Raw genomic sequence first — 9,573 nt, 5'->3', positions numbered from 1 at the left:
ATTCGAAGGTACACTCTATATAAACCTTACTTACCTACGAGGTGAGGAGGACTCAGATCCATATACACACTGGTAGAGGTAAACTATCGAAGGCTTACGATCTAGATCACTTTCCCAGTTTTTCATTCCTTAGCTCTGTGCGTCTAACAGAGCCGTTTGTGATTAAGTTCATCAACTGACTTAGCCTTCGGAGGTGGACTCCTGACCCCAGCGGTCAGGCCACATCTGACGCTTTGGTTTTGCAGGTCATCACAAGGAGATTTAAGGGCTGAGCAGATTTTGGAAGTATCATTTGGCGCCGTCTGTGGGAAAGACTTATAAAGCTATGGTGACTAGATCGGCAACAGCCGCAGCAGCTACTGCACAATGTGATACTAGTGTTCAAATTCCTGGAGAGAATAATCAAGATATTCCCTAGGGAAGTCTACCACCTCTTGAGGTAGATGGTGGTCAAGGAGGACATGATCCTCCTGGGACATTCCAAGATCAATTGAATCAGGTAAAGATTCAACTTTTGGAGGTGAGTCAAGCACTCCGCGTGCTAACTAGACGAGTGGTATTACCACAAGAACCTGATCATCCCAATTCAGGGAGGCGTGTATTGCCACGGGATCAAAGATTGACTGAAGATCGGAATATCGGTCAGAACTTTCGCGAAGGTGACCGAGGGCCTAGGAGAATCGACGATCAACCTAGGCGGGACTATCGGTTTGACAGACCACAGGAAAGTATGACCGATTCAAATACAAGGTTGGATAACGGAGTGAGGACTCCCTCACCGACTGTTAGACGAACCGTTCGTGATGATCTAGCAGTTCGCGATGAGCGTAATGTTCGTGACGGATGGGCCGTTCGTGATGATCGAATAGCTCGTGATGATCGTGTTGTTCGAGGTTGTGATCGTATGCAGAAGATCACCCGACTCATATTGGTCAGGAATTGGCCAATATCAATCAAAAATTAGGACAATTGGCTAGAGGAAGGATAACTGAGGATATTTATTCAGTTATTCGGAAAACCCCCTTTGCCGAGCCAATTGCGGGATATCAGTTTCCCCACAACTTCCGTTTGCCTACCTTTTCTACATTCGATGGCTCCGGAGATCCTATGGCCCACATCGGCTATTATCAGTAGATTATGGCAGTTGCAGGTAATTCTGATGAAATTCTCTGCAGGGTTTTTGGTTCATCTTTAACTGGAGCAGCACAAAAGTGGTTTTCAAACCTCCCATCTAGAAGGATCGTAAACTTTGATGAGTTGGCACGCAAGTTCATAAGGCCATTCCAGAGTGGAATCCAAGTCAAGAAGACAGAAGAAACCTTGTTTACCATCAGACAAGGAAAGAGCGAATCAATCAGAGAGTATCTGAAAAGATTCAATAGAGTAACAATGGAGATAGAGAATTTGGATGAGCAAGTAGCTAAAACTGCTCTATTCACTGGACTCACTAACCGAAGACTCTTGGAGCTATTACTACAGGATATGCCTACAACTTATGCTGAGTTGGTACAGAGATGCCAAAAGCAGGCTGAAGTCATGGAGATCTTAGATGCGTGCCAAGGAGACAACAAAGCCTCCACTAAAGAACATAAGGCTCTTGAGCAAAAGCAGAAGCTAAAGCAAAATGTTCGAGATCAGGATGGAAAGCCTCAGGCTTGGCGGCAAAGATCTCCCGGTAAAAGTGAGTTTACTCCATTGAATGCTCCTCGGGTTGATATTCTGAATATCATTAAGAAGCGAAATATTTTGAAGTGGCCACCCAAAATTCCTTTGAAGCCTGGAGAGCAGCAGGATCGAGAAAAATATTGTCGTTTCCACAAGGATTATGGTCATTATACTAATGATTGTCGTCATTTAAAAGCAGATATTGAGAGATTAATATCTCAGGGACATTTGTCCAATTTTGTTAGCAGAAGAAGGGAGGAGCCACGTGAGGCTGCCCCTAAAAGGGATCGTTCGGTTAGTTCAGAACGACCGAAGGAGGCTCCGAAGTCTAAAAAAGGTAAGGAGGTGATTGATGCTATTCGGTCCCCGATCCTTACAATTTTCGGAGGCCCAGAACCCGAATCACTCCGGAGGTTAAAGACAAAATCTAAATTTGTTGGAACCAGAGAGACGCAGAAGCGGAAGAGGCCAAATGGTGAAGATTCCATCACCTTTGGCGAGGAGGATGAAAGAGGCGTTTGTCTACCTCATGATGATGCCATAGTCATCAAGGTAGAGATTGCGCGCCGAGAGGTACATAGAGTTTTAGTTGATACATGGTCTGCAGCTGACCTAATTTCTTATGAAGTGTATCAAAAGCTAAAGGTGGATGAGGATTTGATGGAACCGTCATCCATGCATTTATATGGCTTTGCAGGATTGTCTGCAATAGCGGAAGGATTTATCCAGTTGGATTTATCTATTGGAAGTTTTCCCAAGGAGACTACCGTCTGAATCAATTTTTTGGTGGTTCGGGAACTTCCAGCTTATAATGTTATCCTCGGATGGCCATCTTTGTCCAAGATAGGTGCTATTGTTTCGACGAAACATCTGAAGATAAAATTTCCGACTGACATGGGAATTGGTCAAGTTTCCTTTGATCAGAGGATCTCTCGGCAATGTTATGTTGCCTACTTGAAGGACAAGGAGGGCCCAAAGAAGGTGACGGCCCTACCTATAGAAGTTTGAGATGATCGGGAAGAAGTAGAAATGCAAAGGCCCGAGCCAGTAGAAAAGCTGGAGCAAATCCAGCTGTGTACCGAGGATGAGAAAAAGATTACTTATATCTGGTCTGAGCAGCTAGAGGAGTTCAAGGAGGAGTTGAATTTTTTTCTTCAACAAAATAGTGATGTACTAGCATGGTTTGCCGAAGACATGCCAGGAATTGATCGGGCTGTCGCAAAACATAAACTCTGGATAGATCCAAAGGTGAAACCAGTTATCCAGAAAAGGAGAAATTTCTCCATTGAAAAATACGAGGCCATTCAAGGCGAAGTCGAAAAACTGAAGAATTCTGGTTTCAAAGAACCAATTGAATGCCCAACTTGGTTAGCCAACGTGGTAATGGTCAAGAAGGCAAATGGGAAGTGGAGGATGTGTACAGACTACACAGACCTCAACAAGGCTTGCCCTAAAGATTGCTATCCGTTGCCCCGGATTGATCTCTTGATAGATGCGACTGCGGGGTATGAAACTTTGAGTTTCATGGATGCCTACTCAGGGTATAATCAGATCCTTATGAATAAGGATGATGAAAAGTTTACGGCTTTCATGACGGATCGTGAAAGCTTTTATTACAAAGTCATGCCATTTGGCTCGAAAAATGCAGGAGCTACATATCAGAGGGCCGTCAACAAGATTTTCAAGGACTTAATCGGGAAGAATGTTGAAGCTTATGTTGACGGCATGCTAGTAAAGAGCTTTACAAGAGCAAGTCATATTGCAGATTTAATAGAAGTATTCTCAGTACTGCGAAAATATCAAATGAAGCTGAATCCAGAAAAGTGCGCCTTTGGAGTTTCTTCAGGCAAATTTGTGGGCTTCATGGTATCACAGAGGGGTATTGAGGCTAATCCAACTAAAATACAAGCTCTAATTGACATGGAAGCTCCCAAAACTGTTCGTGATGTGCAGTGCTTAACAGGGAGAATTGCCACTTTGAATCATTTCATCTCCAAGTTTGGGGAGAAATGTTTACCATTCTTCAAAGCACTCAAAGATTTGAGGGGCGGCAAGGAAGCGAATTGGACTGAAGAGTGCCAGAAAGCTTTCAAGGAGTTAAAAGAAGCACTGGGATAGCCACCACTTTTGTCATGACCAGAGAAGGGGGAAATCTTACAGCTATATCTAGCGGCATCCCTTTCAGCGGTCAGTGCAGTACTTGTTCGTGAGAAAGATAAGAAACAGTGGCCAATTTACTATGTGAGTCACGTGTTACTTGATGCGGAGACATGATATTCGCAAATCCAGAAGCAGGCTTTAACTCTCATGACAGCGGCCAGAAAGCTACGGCCATACTTTCAGGCTCATCCAATAGAGGTATTTACGACTTTCCCTCTTAGTAAAGTTTTTAATAAACCTGATTTGTCTGGAAGGATGGTGGCCTGGTCAGTCGAACTCAGTGAGTTCCAAGTGAGCTTTAAGCCCAGAACGGCAATCAAAGCTCAGGCGTTAGTTGATTTTGTAGTAGAAACTACTGCACCAGTGGAGACCACTATTGAAGATCCCATTATACCAACCATTTGGGAAGTATATGTGGATGGCTCGAGTAATAAGGATGGAGCAGGAGCTGGAATTCTATTGAAAAGTCCAGCAAGATTTATCATTCGATAGGCACTGAGATTTGCATTCGAAGCTAGAAATAATGAGGCAGAATGCGAGGCCCTAATAGCTGGACTTCGGTTGTCAAAAGCATTGGCCATAGCAGATGTTACTATTTATAGTGACTCTCAACTTATAGTCAACCAGGTCCAGGGGGAGTATGGTATTAAAGAACCTCGCTTGCAGAAATATCGAGAGATTGTGCAGGCATTTCAAAAGAAATTTCGGAATTTGAAGATATCTCAGATTTCGAGGACTGAAAACACAGTGGCAGATGAGCTATCCCGATTAGCCAATGCCAAAGAAAAAAATCTAGACCCTTCGGTCTACATTGAAGAGATAACATTTCCAAGTTATCATGAGAAAGAAATTTCTTATATTGAAGCAGAGCGTTGCTGGATGGATTCGATAGTTGAATATCTGAGAGATGACGAACTACCTGAGGATCTGACAGAGGCAAGATTGATCAAGATACGATCAACAAGATTTATCATGCAGAATGGAAGGTTATACAAAAGATCTTATTCCGAACCCCTTATGAGATGTCTAGGTCCGAAGGAGCGGACTCGGCCTTGGCCGAGGTCCATAAAGGAATTTGTGGAGCTCACATGGGTGGACGAGCCCTGGCACACAAGATTCTGAGACTTGGGTTATATTGGCCTAAGATCCAAGAGGCTGCTATGGAGTATGTTCGTCGATGTAGCAATTGTAAAATTCATGCTACAGTATCAAAGCGCCCAGCGGAAACCATGACCTCGATTCTAGATCCCATCCCCTTCGCGATGTGGGGAATTGATATAATGGGCAAATTCACCAAGGCATCGGGCGGATGAGAATATCTGATAGTAGCAATTGATTACTTCACGAAATGGGTTGAAGCCAGTGCCCTGGCAACAATCACTGAGAAAAAAGGGGAGAAATTTGTGCTTGAGTCAATTATATATCGCTTTTGGATTCCAAAGATTATCATCACTGACCATGGCACCCAGTTCGACTGTCCATAATTTGAGCAATTTTGTGGAACATACATGATCGAGCATCGTATGTCCTCAGTGACATACCCCCAGAGCAATGGATAGGTAGAAGTTACTAACCGAACGCTGCTTGAGGGGATAAACAGAAGACTTGAGGTTGACAAGGCCTTATGGGTCGAAGAACTACATAATGTACTGTGGGCTTATCGAACTACTGTTCGAACACCCACAGGAGAAACTCCATTCAGGTTAGCATATGGGTCCGAAGTGTTGGCACCTGTGGAGATAATGGCGGGAACATTACGGGACAGAGAGTTCAAAGAAAAAGCAAACGAGCAAGGACTGCTTGATAGTCTTCATTTATTGGACAAAGTTCGCGCAAAGGCAATAGCACGAACTCAACATTATCAAAGAAGGATAGCGTCACATCATAATACCCGAGTAAAGAATCATCGGTACTTAGCAGGAGATTTGGTGTTGAGAAATACCTTAGCTTCAGATCCACGCCACCAAAGAAAACTGGACCCTTCCTGGGAAGGACCTTATATGGTTGTAAAACCAGTCGGTTCAGGAGCTTACAAGCTGAAGAACATCAACGCTCAGAAAGAGTTGGATTGTTCGTGGAATGCCAGGCATCTCAAAATTTTTTATCCTTGACGATGATTTCAATTTTGTTCGTGATGTAACCAATTTCAACTCAATCAATGCAATTATTGGTTTTCAACAAATTATCTTTTGATTGGGGGGCATCATACACCACATTCAAGAACAAGATCCAACTACAAGGCATCGGTTTAAAACCCGAGTGAGTTCCTTCTCAGACTTATTGTATTTCTCCGAAAATCCTTAAGTAAAGGCATCGGTTTAAAACCCGAGTGAGTTCCTTCTCAGACTTATTGTATTTCTCCGGAAATCCTTAAGTAAAGGCATCGGCTTAAAACCCGAGTGAGTTCCTTTTCAGACTTATTGTATTTCTCCGGAAATCTTTAAGTAAAGGCATTGTGACTAGCAGAGTTCAAGATGAAGTTAATTTCTTATTTCTTCAAAAGACCGAAAGAGGCCAACCTTTATATCAAACATACACATGAGATTACAAAAGTTGGGATACAATCTTCGGTCAAGAAAGAAAGTCATCACCGGTGATCATTAAGAAATCATACAAGATCAGCACAGCTTTTCCAGAACAAACACAAGAGTCAAGCAGCAGCATGGATTCAATAAAAATAAGAGGAGAAACGGGGATTACAAAAGCATTTCAGTATGTACAAAATCCTCTGCAATTTCATACTCTTTGTCCAGCTTGTTCAGAAGAAGTATGCTCCTCGACCAAACTTGCATTCAAGGTGAGCTCTTTATAATTGAATCCTTCCAGGGGAGAATAAATAGGAGAATCCTCAAGATAATGCATAATATCCGGATCAGAAGGTGGAGGATCAGTCTTATTTTTGGTCCAGTCAGGAGAAGGAAGACCCAGGTTGGTAAACACTTTAGGATGGCAAACAACGTGGTAGGGAGTTGTATCAAAATGAGGATCTTTCCTTAGTATTGATTCCCATACTTCGTTCTCACCATCCCGGTACGCCTATAAGTTATAAGCATTCAGCATGTCAACAAAGGGCTTACTGTGTAAATACTTGAAGATGCAAGGGAATGACAGCTTGCCTTTGAGGTAACGCTTCAGATCCTTTGGCTCCTGACTTTCCAACTTCTCGCTCCAGTTGCTGGATCTTCTCCCTGGCATCATCCAAATCTGAATGAAGATGCTCGATCACCGAATTCTTTTCTCCTGCAACCTCCTAAGCTAGTTTCCTAAGGTGAGCAATTTCAGCATTCTTGGCTTTAGAGTCTTCCCGAAGCCTGGAAACCTCATTCCTCAGTCTACTGAGCCTAGAGGCTGCTTCCACTTGGTTGTGGAAGTTACCAATAAGACTCCTACAAACAACTTCCGAGTTAGACAGGAGCAGAAGAGTAACCTTCAGAATCGAAAGATAAAGAAGAGAGACTTACATCACCATTGACTTCATAAAGTCCTCGTCTGGAAGTTTGGAAAGAGCTGTGCTCTTAGAAGTCATTCGAGCAGCAGTACACCATTCCAGCGCTTTGTCAAACTCGTTTGACACTAATTCAGGCGAAGGATGAGAAGGATGAGCTACATCAAGAGAAGGATGAGCTGCATCACTTGCCAACCGAAGACGCTTGCTAGTGGCAAAATCCTCCAACTCCAAAGGAGAGGAAGAGGATGCCAAACAAGCTCTAGAGTTGGAAATAGAAGCAGCACCTACTAGGACCGCACCTTCATCAGATGCCAACATAGTTGCCTCAGATGTCCGAAGGGTCTCCTTCGGGGATGCACGAACGGTCTCTACAGCATGGGCATCAGCAGCGCCATCAGCAATGGAGTGATCAAGATTTTCCTGGGAAGAACGAGCGATCTCTTCGGGCAGAGGAAGCATAGGAGTGGCATCAGTAGAAATTGTGGGAATCTGACTTGAAGATTCACCAACAGGAGTCTCCTTACGCTTAGAGGATTCACCAGATAAAACCACCTCGCTGGCCCCAACCGCCGCCGATACTGAAACAATTTTCTTACAGGATTTTGCCCTAATAAAGTTCGGATTGATTCTGGGAGCCACTGTGTACACAGAAAAAGCCGTATCAGTACAAAAAACCAACAACACAAGAAAACCCTAGTTCTCTGTCAGATATGAACTACTCAGAATACCCATAAAGTAAACCCCAAGTAATATTACTGTGGTGTTTACTTAGGGGGAAGGAGAAGAGATTGGTGATAGCAAAAAGCTCACTTGTTCAAAGGCTGATAGGAACTATTGTTGGAATACGAGGAATACGGATGCAGAAGACGGAATGTCGTTTTTGCAAATCTAACTTGCAGATAGTAGGATAGATGGAGAATACCCTCGAAGGATTTAAATAGCCTCAGGTACTAAGACGACGGTTGAGAACCAAAGGCAACCAATGGCCCAAATCGAAATAACGCTTCGAAATCCTCAACAAGCAAGATCAACGGTCAAAGGAAGGCCACGTGGAAATAGGCACCTGATACGAGAATACCTTCAACCGTCGCACCACCATTTAAATAATGGTTGTATTACCAATTCATTGAAAACAGTGAATGGTGTATCAAGGCAAGAAAACATTTGGACTTCGCAGCAAATGAAGGGAAACGTGTGGACTTTGCAATAAATGAAGGAGTAAGGAAGAATAAAGGCTAAGCATCTTTCCAAAACATCTCTTCGTGATATCTTTACAAGATTATCATTTGTCGAGGTATACGAAGTTAAGTGATAAGTTTTATCATTTATATTTTGATTTTCAAGACAAGCTTTCGATAGGAGACGAGGAAATATTAAGGCAAACATGGAAGAAATATCTATTCATTAATGAGGAGGATCAATCTTTACAAAAAAAAAAAAAAAGAGGTAACTCCCTAAGCTTCTTCCTCATTGTTGCCCGAAGAGTCCTGCACAGGAGAGCCTTTCTCAAGGTCCTGAGAAGAGCCTTCCTCAGGATTGTCATTATCAGGATCCTCTTCAACGGTAGCCTGTGACTTTTCCTCTTGGAGGGGCGGTTCGTCAACAAGATATTCCTCATATTTTGGGTCAGCTGGAAAAGGATCATCCTCTTCCCGAGCCCAGTCAGGGAGATCTATTTTTAACTTCCCGAATACCTCTCTATGACACACCTCACGAAAGGGAGTTGTATCAAAGGAAGGGATAGATTCAAGAATCTTTTCCCAAACGTCATTCTGCCCCAAGCGGTAAGCTTGGATGTTGAAGGCACCCAGCAGTTTGGAGAAAGGTACGTTGTTCAGGTACTTCCGAACACAATCCTTTCGAAGCTCCGGCTTGATATGCTCGGGTTTGCTAGGAACTGCCATCTTCAGAATATTTTCGTTCTCCGCGCACTTAAGCTCAAGTCTGTCACCGAACAATGTGGCAACTGCTTGCTGGTTCTTAGCCTCACGCTCGGCAGCAACAGTGCGAGCCTTTGAAGAGTCAAGGGCCTTTTTTAAGGAGTTCATCTCCTCGTCATGCTTTATCTGCAGCTCCTTGGCAACTGCCATCAGCCGGTTTATCTCAAAATTGGCCTTGGCCAAATTCTCTTCACAGGTATGCAGTAAGGAACCGTTGCGACCAACTCGGCTCAATGCTTCCATGTGCTGATAAAAACTCAACACAGCATTCCTGGGGATGAGGAGATTATCAAAAGAAGTCATAAGAGATTATGAAAAAATCAATGAAAAATCAGGAAGGCCGGTACCTTGTGGACTGGC

The sequence above is a fragment of the Hakea prostrata genome, chromosome 4 (genome assembly GCF_041222555.1).
Source record: "Hakea prostrata isolate BN-2017 chromosome 4, UWA_Hpros_2, whole genome shotgun sequence".
Lineage (NCBI taxonomy): Eukaryota > Viridiplantae > Streptophyta > Magnoliopsida > Proteales > Proteaceae > Hakea > Hakea prostrata.
The sequence above is the reverse complement of the archived record's forward strand: the minus strand, read 5'-3'. Positions refer to the sequence as shown.